Raw genomic sequence first — 14238 nt, forward strand, 5'->3', positions numbered from 1 at the left:
TGTTCTGGAGGCCCACCTGCCACAGACGTCAAGATCAGGTGTGTTCCTTTCTTCTCACATCAGTGGTCCAGATGTCCGTTGGGCATTCACATTTCATATTATACTAACATAGATTGTGCAAAATACCGCTCTCCTGGAGACTCTCTATCAATCAACAAAAATCCTTCATTACGAAAAAGATGCCCAGGCCATATTTCTAATATAGGACTCAAAGTTTGCAAAGGAGCAAGTACTGATGACGTCAAAAATTCATCCAGCATATATAGATTGAAACATCCCGGTACACAATGGTTAGGTAACCCCTGTAGGACCCCAGCTTCGTGATGAACGGACAGAGCCAACAGATGCACACAATTTAATTATTAACTTTTAAAGTGGTGATCCTCAGAGAAGATCCTTTGAGAAGATATAGTGATAACGGCAGAGAGAATGATTACCAGAATTGGCTTGTTCTAGCTATATATTCTAGAGCTAAGTGAAAACCTAACCAGATTCAATACACCTAAGTAGGAAGGTGTGAAAATGGTATCCAGCATTAGAGAAACTCAATCAAGGGGCAAATTCTGTAGAATCTTATCTTGTGTGAACAGAGACCGTATAAGTAGTATAATGTCGGAAATCATTCTTTACTGACTTTTGACAATAATTGTTTGTATTGTAGGAACAATGATAACTACAAAATAGATTGGTAGTTGTAATGAAAATGTCTGCTCGTGTATTGCAGCTTCTCTATCGTTCACCATGTACTTTTAACATCGTCGGGAAATGTGCTGTTTTCTTTACAAACGCTTCAAAGTCCCTCCTTTGTTGGTATTTGCAAGCCTGTTTTTATTCAAGATCATACTTACATATTTAGGAGCTATCGTTTTGAATATCGATGTGTCACCCTTTGAGGATGTTATATGATAACAACTTTGAGGTCTACATATTACAAATGTTTAACTGGATATTTTCAGGGTATGTGCTTAGTTGGATTTCATTGTAATATGAATATGTATAACGATTACTTATGTGAACCTAGCGCGGCAAAAGTGTTTAATATGCTTGCTCTTTACAGAGATCTAACTGAAACAAACTGTAGCCTCCAAACCACGGAATACAAGGCGTCTATTGTTATGGATATCAGAGTAGAGACAACAGGTATGAGTAGAGACTACAGGTAAGAGCAGAGACTACAAGTAAGAGTAGAGACTACAGGTAAGAGTAGAGACTACAGGTAAGATTAGAGACTACAGGTAAGATTAGAGACTACAGGTAAGAGTAGAGACTACAAGAAAGGGTAGAGACTACAGGTATGAGTAGAGACTACAGGTATGAGTAGAGACTACAGGTAAGAGTAGAGACTACAGGTATCAGTAGAGACTACAGGTAAGAGTAGAGACTACAGGTAAGAGTAGAGACTACAGGTATGAGTAGAGACTACAGGTAAGATTAGAGACTACAGGTAAGAGTAGAGACTACAAGTAAGAGTAGAGACTACAGGTATCAGTAGAGACTACAGGTAAGATTATAGACTACAGGTAAGATTAGAGACTACAGGTAAGAGTAGAGACTACAAGAAAGAGTAGAGACTACAGGTATGAGTAGAGACTACAGGTATCAGTAGAGACTACAGGTAAGAGTAGAGACTACAGGTATCAGTAGAGACTACAGGTAAGAGTAGAGACTACAGGTATGAGTAGAGACTACAGGTAAGATTAGAGACTACAGGTAAGATTAGAGACTACAGTTAAGAGTAGAGACTACAGGTAAGAGTAGAGACTACAGGTAAGATTAGAGACTACAGGTATGAGTAGAGACTACAGGTAAGAGTAGAGACTACAGGTAAGATGTTTTGCCATTTATATCATTGTAAAAGGGCTGAACAAGACACACTGTTTATGTTTTCACCAGGTGCTCGCGTCGCGGTTTGATCATATACAAGAACCGTTATAAACACTATGGTAACAGTTCTAAGAGATAACATGTTGAACTGATCAATTGGCACGTGATTTTTGGATGGCCGAACAAAGATGACTTTATACCATGTTTAGTTTTGTTTTTCAAAGTATCGTTGTGCTGCACTGCAAAGAGGAACGATCAATTTGCTTTGACGGCGATACATTCCTGTACATCTAGGTCTATTGATAACCTGACAAAAGGATTTTCTATTTTCGATAAATTCAGTACCGATATTGTTTAGTTAGGTTTTTTTTACCCTATCATTATATTTTTACCTATATTTCAGAGCAGAGGATTTGTACTCTCGGTAGAGTGCAGATATGTAACGCTTCTAACACCATACACAAGTAGGTACATATTTTGTATGTTCTGCATTATACTGCCGGGTCAGGAGTAACATCTTTAACATTGTGTGACACACCTATAACATTGTGTGATACATGCTATAACATTGTGTGACACACCTATAACATTGTGTGATACATACTATAACATTGTGTGATACACCTATAACATTGTGTGACACACCTATAACATTGTGTGATGCAAGCTATAACATTGTGTGACACACCTATAACATTGTGTGATACATCTATAACGTTGTGTGATACATGCTATAACATTGTGTGACACATCTATTGTGTGATACATGCTATAACATTGTGTGACACATCTATATCATTGTGTGATATATCTATAGCATTGTGTGATACATGCTATATCATTGTGTGACACATCTATAACATTGTTTGATACATGCTATAACATTGTGTAACACATCTATAGCATTGTGTGATACATCTATAACATTGTGTGATACATGCTATAACATTGTGTGACACACCTATAACATTGTGTAACACATCTACAGCATTGTGTGATACATGCTATAACATTGTGTGACACATCTATAGCATTGTGTGATACATGGTATAACATTGTGTGACACATCTATAGCATTGCGTGATAGATGCTATAACATTGTGTGACACATCTATAACATTGTGTGATACATGCTATAACATTGTGTGACACATCTATAACATTGTGTGATACATGCTATAACATTGTGTGACACATCTATAGCATTGTGAGATACATGGTATAACATTGTGTGACACATTTATAGCATTGTGTGATACATGCTATAACATTGTGTGATACATCTATAGCATTGTGTGATACATGCTATGACATTGTGTGACACACCTATAACATTGTGTGATACATGCTATAACATTGTGTGACGCATCTATAGCATTGTGTGATACATGCTATGACATTGTGTGACACACCTAAAACGTTGTGTGATACATGCTATAGCATTGTGTGACACATCTTTAGCATTGTGTGATACATCTATAGCATTGTGTGATACATGGTATAACATTTTGTGACACATCTATAACATTGTGTCATACATGCTATAACATTGTGTGACACATGCTATATCATTGTGTGACACATCTATAACATTGTTTGATACATGCTATAACATTGTGTAACACATCTATAGCATTGTGTGATACATGAATAACATTGTGTGATACATGCTATAACATTGTGTGACACACCTATAACATTGTGTAACACATCTACAGCATTGTGTGATACATGCTATAACATTGTGTGACACACCTATAACGTTGTGTGATACATGCTATAACATTCTGCCTTCTATTACAAAACATCCATTGCAGTACCCAATGAGGTTGGAGCTCAGTTCCATCATACTTCCATTAATACGTCTAAGGTCACCACATGACTTACTGAAATACTCTTAATACTACCATAGAATCTCTTGTATATGTTGAGGGGCTTAACATATTTGTATTTTTCGGGATGAAAGCGGTTGTTAACGGTGACATGGTTCTGTAGGGTGGGGTGAGTTGGCGGGGGTATGACAAGTGTGCCAACTTACAAAATACCTCTCTGTGATGATGCGTAATGGGTCAACGTATGCTGGGGTCCACGACAAATGCCACGTACCATGTTTATGGTTACAAGGGGTCCTCAGGGTTTGCAATGTTTCCGATAAACACGTTTGCACTCAGAACTAAATAGGAAGTTTACATGACGGGTGGTTGTCACTCTGCCAATCGTTTTTTTGTGAATCATTCAATACAATCTCCCAATACCTTGCAGGTGTTCCTCAAAATGCTGTATCCTGGGCATGCAGTGTGTATATTGTGAGTGATGGAAAACACATGTGTCATATGTTTATAACTGGCTTTATAGTTAAACCTTTTCAAGCGTTTCTACCCAATTGATTAATGCAAATGCTTAATCCATGGTTTTGGAGTACGTTTAAGTGGAAAATCCTTTTAGTCAAAGTGCATGATAAAGCCTGTATTTCTGAAAATTCAACAATATAAACAGTCGTGTTGTTATACAGCGTGTGCTCATGGATGCAAGTCACTGGTGTGGAGATACCGGGCCAATGTTATGATCAATTTGTATTTAAAACAAGGGTCGGATACTCTTGAAACGAAAGGTGACTGATCGAGTAGCATGACTCCTAGAAAACATTACATAATGGTCATCCCAAAGACAGGTAGCCGCAATTACTTGTCACAGACTCTGTCAATTAGCCAACAATGATACAATGATAAATGTTGCAAAACTTCTAATGTACGTGTTCTCAACAAAAGAAAGTGATTACACGACGTCTGCCATTTTGACCTGTTGTATTATGCTACCACATGCCTGTCATACTCGTCATGCTTGTAACCTCCCGTCAGCTGCATGGCACCGAACACCCCTCCGAATATATTCAACCGTGGTCATCCTTCTGTAAAATGTGTAGAAATAGATGATCAACTCTTAACAAATTAGCCGATTTCAGCTGATCCATAACATAGGATGGATGACTCATTACCTTATTTTGGGGCGTTCACGCGGATTCACCTCGTATAGTGTCACAAACATCTTCGCTATGGCAGCTGCATGCTGAACGCGTACCGAAGGTTTTAATAGTTCACTTTCTAATATGAGTGACTGGCCACTAAACACTCCTATATTCACTCCATGCATTATCGAACGCCTCCGTGGTCTGCCCGGAGAGTGGAAGGTCCGGGGTTCGATTCCCGGCCGCGACATACCAAAAGACGTTAAAGCATGGGACTTTTTACCCTGCCTGGCGCTCGGCATTAAGGGACTAAGACAAGGACTGGTCGGCTCGGAATAGGTACACTGTGTGATGGGATATTCATGTTAAACTGGGGCGGTCGGGTAGCCTAGTGGGTAAGGCGTTCGCTCGTCACGCCGAGGACCCGGGTTCGATTCCCGACATGGGTACAATGTGTGAAGTCCATTTCAGGTGTCTCCCGCCGTGATATTGCTGGAATTTTTCTGAATGCGGCGTAAAACCAAATTCACTCACTCACTCACTCATGTTAAACTGCGGCATGGTATCTCAGTGAGCGAGCACTCAGTCCGGACTAGTACAAGCAGCCACACACAGACACACAGTTTCTTTTCTCAAAATGATGAAATGATGCCAGACATAACAGCGACGGCTTGACAGGTATAATTTTATCATGCACCTGCATGCTATGTGTATTATCAGTTCACACTCACAGGCACTGATCACATAATTACAGACGGGAATACGCCGCGATAACGAATCTTTAAGAACATCCAACCTGGTCGAGAAAAATAAAAATTAAAGACGATAGCGTTCGATAATACAAATGTACAAATATATACTGTGTGTAGCTTCTAACGACATGCATTAGTATTGGGCCCTTTTTAGACGGCGCCAAGCCGGGTGGAGGAGTCTGTTAAAATAAAACAAAAATATCAAGTGTATTAAAAAGCCTTGAATTCCATCGTTTCAATTAAACACATTGCAAGAATAATTATAGGGAGATATGTCATATGGCTGTACTTGATTCGTAGATCGGCGAGGAGATCGGCGTCCAGTGATACCACCCAGTGATAGTCACGTGACACAAAATGAAGTCGCATCATGCGTCTCGCACGCGGCATGTGGGTCTACTTGATTACAATAGTTCTTCTCTTGGCGTTTCTGAACAATATAATATATGTATTTTTAACGCAACCATTGTCTTTACAAATTGATTTGGGCGCCGTGTTGAAGCCTCGCATCAGGATTTTTCCAACATTGCCACCGACTGAGGCAAGATAAGGGAAGTTTAGTGGTTGCCAAAGAGGAACAAAGATGTACTCACAAGTATTTCTGGCAGTAAGTTTGAATGCTGTACCTACCTTTGTGTACTTCCGTTGTGGAGTTTTCACTCATTTACCTATTTATTTATATATCCAGTATTATGTTTGTTGTTAGAGAAAAACCAAACGTAAGGCAGCTGGTCATTGATGTTTACCAGCAGTTTGGTGAAACCCACGAGTTTGTGTCAAGTGCTGACAGGATTATAATCGGGCAGAATCACGGAAATAGATTCGTGTTCTCAGTGTGAATTGGTTCACAGATTCGCTGACTTGAAAGATGCATGTCATAGCAACCCAATAGCGAAGATCGATGTTCATGATACAATCCCTGAATTGTCTGGTCCAGACTTGATTATTTACAGACCGCCGTCATATAGCTGGAATATTGCTGAGTGCGGCGTTAAAAAAGAATCAAACAAAAGCATTTAATTCCTTGAAGTTACATTCTTTGCACAGACATGAAGAAAGTTCCGGAGACAAGATGTCAGACACTCATGCATACCTAGGACCAGTACGTCCAAATTCAGTTTTAAATGTGTGACGTTCAGGTTTTTTAATTGCTCTGCTCTCTCTAAAGATGTATTGTTTTACACATTTACCTTCTGGTTCCTGAAGAACAGCGTTACGTGTAAACTACATGTTGGTTCTCGTTCTGTAATAATGAACATTAAATCGTATACAACAGATGTTACTTTGCAATTTTCTCATATTTGCCATGATATAAAGTATTACTACCAGATAGTTAATAGGGTTACATCCCTGTCCTTAGTGTCACACCAGCTACTCACAAGACAAAAACAAAGGAACAATGGAAAAGTCGCCCTCAGTCCCCGACATAGTTAAGACTTCAGTAGGGTCTGATACTGGCGAGTATACGATCATCTCAGAGTCTGGCCACCAGGAAGACTACACAGAATTAAAGATGACATCACTGGAGAGGCATCAGGGGGTTCTGTGACAACAGCAAAGCATGGGATGAACATACAGGGGGGACGTACACCGCAACATGCTTCAGATAAACATATCGGTGAATATAACAGGCTGGGGGACGGATGCTAAGCATACCCATAACCGGTTGAGAGACACTAACGCTGACGGTGCTAATCTCCGGCAAACTGGTTATATCGGATCAGCTGCAGATTATGTCGTCCTGGAGGAATCTGAAGACAACTACATCAGACTCGGGGATGGTGCCACTATTACTACGATTGATGCCAACAGTGCGTATCACAGGCTGGGGGACACCACTGATGAGGCTGGAAATCCGGATTAACGGACACAACTGCGCCATCATCGGATTACTTCGTCCTCGAGGAACCTGCAGACACGTATAACAAACTTGGAGTTGATGGTGCTGCAACTACGACTGATGAAAAGAATGCCTATCACCGATTAGGAAACACGGATGTTGATACAAGAAATGGAGATTCGGAACATTCCGAAACTCTGCTTGAGAAATCAGGTGGCACTTACAAACAAAGCCTTCTGCCTAAGAAACACAAGACACGTACGCCAAACTTAGAGGGGCCCCACTCGAAAGGGAAAACACTGACCCTCCGCCTGATGATCCCGAGGGACCCTCACAAGAGGTCTTAGCATAGCATATATCTTATACCTTTATAAACATACTGTAACATCATAAGATACTATATATCTTGTCACCATCTCATAAAAGATGTGCGTTTAGACGCTTTGCACGTATATATTTGCTCAGACTAACACTCTATATAAACTTTTGTCTTTTTCCAATACGCCTATACACGTATTTGTCAGGTTGAAAATGTATTCAAATTCAAAACCAGATCTATTTTCTTTACAAAAAACGCCTTCCAGCATCGATTTGTTGGTGGCAGACAACGTATTTTATTTCAACAGTCTGAAGCATACTTTTTTGTGAACATTGGACGGTGGGAAGGATGAACATTCTCTTCTGTGTCAGCAAAATGTTTCCTTATTGCAAGTGACATTGATTTTGTCATATTGATGTTGCGTCATATATCCGTAGATTTTACTTACTATAGCTTTCTGTTTTATAATGTGACATTCAATATAGTGTATATATGAACGTTATGGTTTGTTTACTCTAGGTTTATAAATGTATAAATTATTTTGCTTATATTGCACATTACGCCTATCAAACTACTTCCATATCAATAAACTGTGACATTTTATATCCTGGTATGTATTATATTACCTTCACGCTCGATATGCCGGCAATAAGGATATACGCTAGAACGCAGCACACGATGTCGTCGTGTTCTCTCTTGACAGCTGTTTATTATTTTGTTATTATTATGTTATTATTTCAAATTGTGTTTCGCAAACTGATATTTCATACGTCAATACAATTGAGATTTTCATGCACAAAGTTAGATAGCGGAAATGCAAAGGTTTCTTCATTATGACTTCATTCCATGACTGGGAATGAACAGGATGACAAAGCTCCAAGCTATATGTTCCTCATATCGCATTACGATATCGTGTATTTATGTATCCCCAACGTGTATATAACGTTATAGAGACGTTCTTATGAAAACGTGTTCAAAACAATAGCTTACGTAATGTTAGGAAACCCTTCAGTTGTCGGCTGTCTGTGTAAATGTTTATGGAAAGTGCGTTGTAAGTTGGACAACTTTTGCATAATCCATTTGACCTTTTACTGTCAATAAAATATGTTTTAAAACAATAATAAAACAATGGTATGTTGAGACATACATATATTTTTTCACATTTTCGATCTGATGTATTCCCTTCCCAGTACGATCACATTGTCATTACAAAGCGAATAGGTCTGCTATTACGATGAAGCCCCAAGTGTCGGGGTAAAGGCTTATGTACCAGTCATGTAATGACTGCAATGTACCTATCCGCACAAAGTACTTGAAATAATTCATAAACGTCGCATGTGTTCAACACATATGCGTTTTTTTAGTAACCTCGATGGGGTTAATATTCTCAGGTATGTAGATCTGGCAGTGGGGACACCCACCTATTCTGCTTATCTGTATCGATACGCATTCAACATCTACAATGGCAAAGGTGCTGTGGCATCTATATTCTGTACTGCGCGTGTTAGCGTGTACACGACAAGCCCAGATGACGGACCTATTAAGTTACGTGTTACATTGCACGTTACTTTCCCTATATACACCCGACATCATCACTAATTTATACTGATTCATAACTACACATGTTTTTCATATAGTCGCCATCGTGCAATGGACCTTGCTTTTAGCAATACGATATAATGTAAACATAACTATTATCCTTGTTTTTACGGCACATAATATATCATATTCTCTCATCAGGGTACATCATTTAAATATGGACATAAGACTCATTCAACACTGAAGAATGCTTGATTCTGATTGGTTAAAATGAGGTATCAAATTTTCATTTTGCTTTCGCAGGAAAACCGTGTGTATGAATACATCGATAGCCTACATATCGATACATTAAAAATGACTGCCGATAACCTGTCAGCACTGTATACGTTCGATATCGGAACATTAGCGGATGTTTTGTGCGAAGAAGTTGACGTGCTAGACCTTAACTCTGACCTCTGTGATGAGGAGATGACAACACTACGTCTTAACAAAGACATGTCGATTGCAAACACATCATAACGTTTATATAACTACTAGGGACATGAATGGTTTGATAGGCATTACGTAGAAGTTGACGGATGACAAAGTAGACACAATTTATGGATAACAACTTAATTATTAGTGACATTTTAGGTAATTTTCTCATTGGAACAATCGATAATAAAAGTAAAAACGGCATTAGATAAGAGTAAAACACACTTTATTCATGACAATATATTGCGAAAGCGCTCGTTTCCAAATTAAAAATTAAAAATATCCAATGTACAGTGAGACGACCTAAAATTTCATAACACAATAGGTGTATGTCCCAATTCAACCACAACAGTTCACATCAGATGATAGTTATTACAACAATACCTGCGAGTGTCTCAGAAAGCAAAAAGAAAGAAAATTATATAATGGAGCAAATAAATAAATCTGTGCTTTAAACTAACTTTAAAGGTAAACTCAATTTATCATCAATTTATCAAAGCGTTTTCATCAGACACACTGGACTGGCTGTAATATGAGGGAGAGGGCGAGTTGAGTTTAACGCGGCTTGAAGAATATTTCAGTCATAACAGGGCCAAAACGGCAAGATACGTATGTCATTGATGTGTACTACCATGTTGGCAGGTTGGTGGTGTTTATAAGGATTATATAAAGATTATAACAGGAAGAAACGAGGATTCGAACCCACGATCGCAAGATCCTAGCACGGTTAAAGGATACTGACACCCTGCATTGCGAGTGTTCGGCTGTGACCCAATGGGTCTAATGCGAGTGTGTATCGTGACACTTGATGGTCAGATTAGAAAGCCGTCTACAAGCATAACTAGCAGTCCGCGCAATGTCCACCAGGATATTATTGAAATACTCACTGACCACTGTATGAACTAAAGCAGATAACTTTAACATACCTGTTTCAATATCAAGGGCAATCATTTGCCAACACACTGAACTCGGTAAAAACGTTCCTCTGTATACAGTTTTAGAGTAAGATATTAGTGTCTCTGATCTGTAGAATTTAATTATGATCCAACATCCTCCACCACGCAATCCCGCTATACAGAGAGAGAGAGAGAGAGAGAGATAGAGAGAGAGAGAGAGAGAGAGAGAGAGAAAATGTTTATTTAAGTGTCACGTGCATATTATATGATAAAATATAAAATATACATTCATAGAATTATAAAAAGCACCCGGCCATATGGCCTATGAGACACTATAATCTAAAATATCACAGAACAACAATAAGTTAAGAAAGTACAAATGACAAACAGTCCCTACATTCAATATATAATAAAAACATGAATTATACCAAAACCTGTATGAGAACAATCATACAGGTCTATCAACAACATAGATTCTCGCACAAACATGCATTCAGTCGAACGCATACACACACATACATACACGCATACACACACATACATACACGCATACACACACATACATACACGCATACACACACACAACATACTCATAGACACACAGACCATACATACACACACACACACACACACACACACACACACACTTCTCACCATTAAGCCCCAATCTCCACTTAAAACACCATTCATGAACTTTGTCGAGCATCATTTGTAAATATTCTTCTGTCGGTGCAAGTAACACTATGTCGTCTGCATAGAGAAGAATACTTATATTCGCATCCTTGACATCAACACCACAGTTCAAGTTCTTAATACTGCGAGCAAGGTCATCAATATAAATGGCAAAAGGGGTTGGTGAGAGAAGGCATCCTTGCTTAACACCATTTGGTACTTTAAACCATGGAGTTAAAAAGTCGTTTACCCGAACAGCACAATTGACCCCTTCGTATAGAGATTGAATTGCTTTCAACATTGGTCCTCCGATACCTGACAGTTTCAATTTATACCATAAGCAGTCTCTGTTTACGTTGTCAAATGCTTTTTTCATGTCGATGAAACAGGCGAAAGTAGATTGGTCAGAACATCTCCTGTTGTTGAGAATCTCATACAGGCTGTCTATATGGTTCATGCAGCTACGTTGTTTCCTGAAGCCATTTTGCTCCTCAGCTAATAAGTGATGATCTTCGATGAAGGCTGATTATCTGTGGTTTAAAATGTCACAATATACCTTGCACGGGACTGAAATCAAGCAAATACCTCTGTATGTTAGTGGTTGCCGAACATCAGTGGTGCCGGGTTTAACGATAGGGTTGATAATTCCAGATTTCCAAGGCTCAGGAACACATCCGCTCTCGAAACAGTTTTCGATCAACCTATGGAGAATTTCAATACAAACATCGTTCTTAATTGCTTCAGCTGGTATAGAGTCAATGCCTGCAGCTTTTTTGAGTTCACAACGGAAAACAGCAGCCTTGACTTCATCCTGAGTGATCTCACGGTTGATGGCTGTTATGTCATCACGGACCGTTGTGACGTCATGCGTCGTCAAAGAGTTACGCACAAACGACAGGTGTGTATCATCAAAGGACATTGTGTTGGTATTGTCGTTGTAGAGCACTTCGTAGTCATCTCTCCATCTTTTCATGACGAGTTCAGGGTCGTTTATTACGGTACCATCATCGTTGGCAACTTCCATGGGAATACGGACTTTGCGATCGTTTCCAATTCCAATTTTACCAAAGGATTTCCAAAATACTGAGGAATTACAATGCTGTAGTTGCTCCAGTAAAACACTCTGTTCTTTTAGCTGGTATGATTTTTTAACCATTTTATGCAACTTGTCAAAGTGGGTTCTCTGACTACAGTATAGTCGACGTAGGTTCCGTTTCTGTCCCTGGTTGTTAGCTCGTCGCCACTGACGTTCCAATTGACACACTTTTTACTACTGGAGTTGTAACTCCTGATTCCAATACGGTTTACCGGTGCGTTTGTGTCTTTTGGTAGCATTAGGTGATTTCGAGTTCGTGGAGCAGAAAACATCAAGACTCTTGGTAATAAGAGACACAAATTCATCGTATGTTGAGTTGATATCTCCCTGTGTGGACAGACTATCTTCTATACGCTGTATGGCAGCCACAACAGCCTCGGAGTTCCCATCCTATAGAAAAACACCTGGGATATCTTTCACGTTGAAGCGCCGTGTATGCTCTCCCCCTGTAGGTTGAGTGTCCTTGTCTCCACTGTGAGCGAACACAGGTACATCAGTGACCCACTCAATGATGGAGTGATCAGGTATAGCATGTGGTACTACTAATTGCATTTCACAGATTAAATCACTCATACACACAACAGAGAAATCAGTATACAGGGGTAATTGTTCGTGGGGCACAAACACATAGTCAATTACAGACTTACCACGCGTCGATACGTACTTGAAATCGTTCTTGCCGATGCGACCCCATTTAACATGCACATATTGCAGTCTACAAGAAAGTCTATCATCTCATGTCCGTGTACATTACATGTTGGGTCTATGACAGAACGTGCTGGTACTCTGTCTACCCCTTCAACATAATCACTGTCATCACTCCGAGCATTGAAATCCCCAAATATACAGAACACTCCATCGTTCTGGTAAGTATAAACATGCTGACGCAGTGTAGAGAAGAACGCTGAGGGGTCAATCCCACAGCGAGACGAGCCTGCAGGGGGTAGGTAACACACACAGTATATGTAGGTTGCGCTCTTATTGCTCAGCTTTATCCACAGAATCCCTTCATATTCATTGTTAAGTACAGAACAGTCATAAAAAATCAAGAAGTGTTTCCTTAACATAAAACCCAACCCCACCTGATCCCCTTTTAGCGTGTTTATCGAATTTCATTCTGTTATGCCCTATCTATCCACTTGTAGCCATCTACTGTGATTTTCTCATCATCACGTAAAAAAGTCTCACACAAACCTATAATATCATAATTTCCTGACAATAAGACATCGTTTCTAAAGTTCGAATTATCATAATGCATACATTGTCTTTCAAAGACCACCCACCACAGTTCCAACAACTCAGTCTAAGACGCCTGGTGTCCTATTGTCTCCCATTCCTGATGAGACGGGTACCACGTACATGGTGCTGTTTGTCCTTACCCATCTCTCTCACCAGGGTACGGAGAGATGCCTCAGTGTTTCGAACATCATACGGTAAATCATTGTCAATAAACACACTCTCTCTCGTCTCTCTCTCTGTTCGGGCATCATGGGAGCCGGTTAATAGTCGAGTTATGGCTGAGAACCGATCCACACCGTCGAATTACTGACACACAATCATCCAGGTCACACCTTGTAGCCAAACATTCCCCTAAATACTACCCGGGAATTAGCGGGAGGGGCAGCTGTTGCAACCATTCCCAAAACTCTAGTCTAACCAAAAAGGCTTTAAGAGATATGGTTTCAAAGTCAGAATTGCATCGATGTATGTGTATAATTTAGGTCAGTTTCAAATCTTACTTTAAACTTTAGATAGTTGTACCATGTTTTATTTCAGCATCGTGTCGCCAAATACAATGAAGAGTTTACACCTATTAACAGGTAAACTCCCTTATTGCACACTGAATTGGATATTATTTACA

Source organism: Haliotis rufescens, unplaced genomic scaffold, assembly GCF_023055435.1.
Source record: "Haliotis rufescens isolate VD_foot unplaced genomic scaffold, xgHalRufe1.0.p SCAF_22, whole genome shotgun sequence".
Lineage (NCBI taxonomy): Eukaryota > Metazoa > Mollusca > Gastropoda > Lepetellida > Haliotidae > Haliotis > Haliotis rufescens.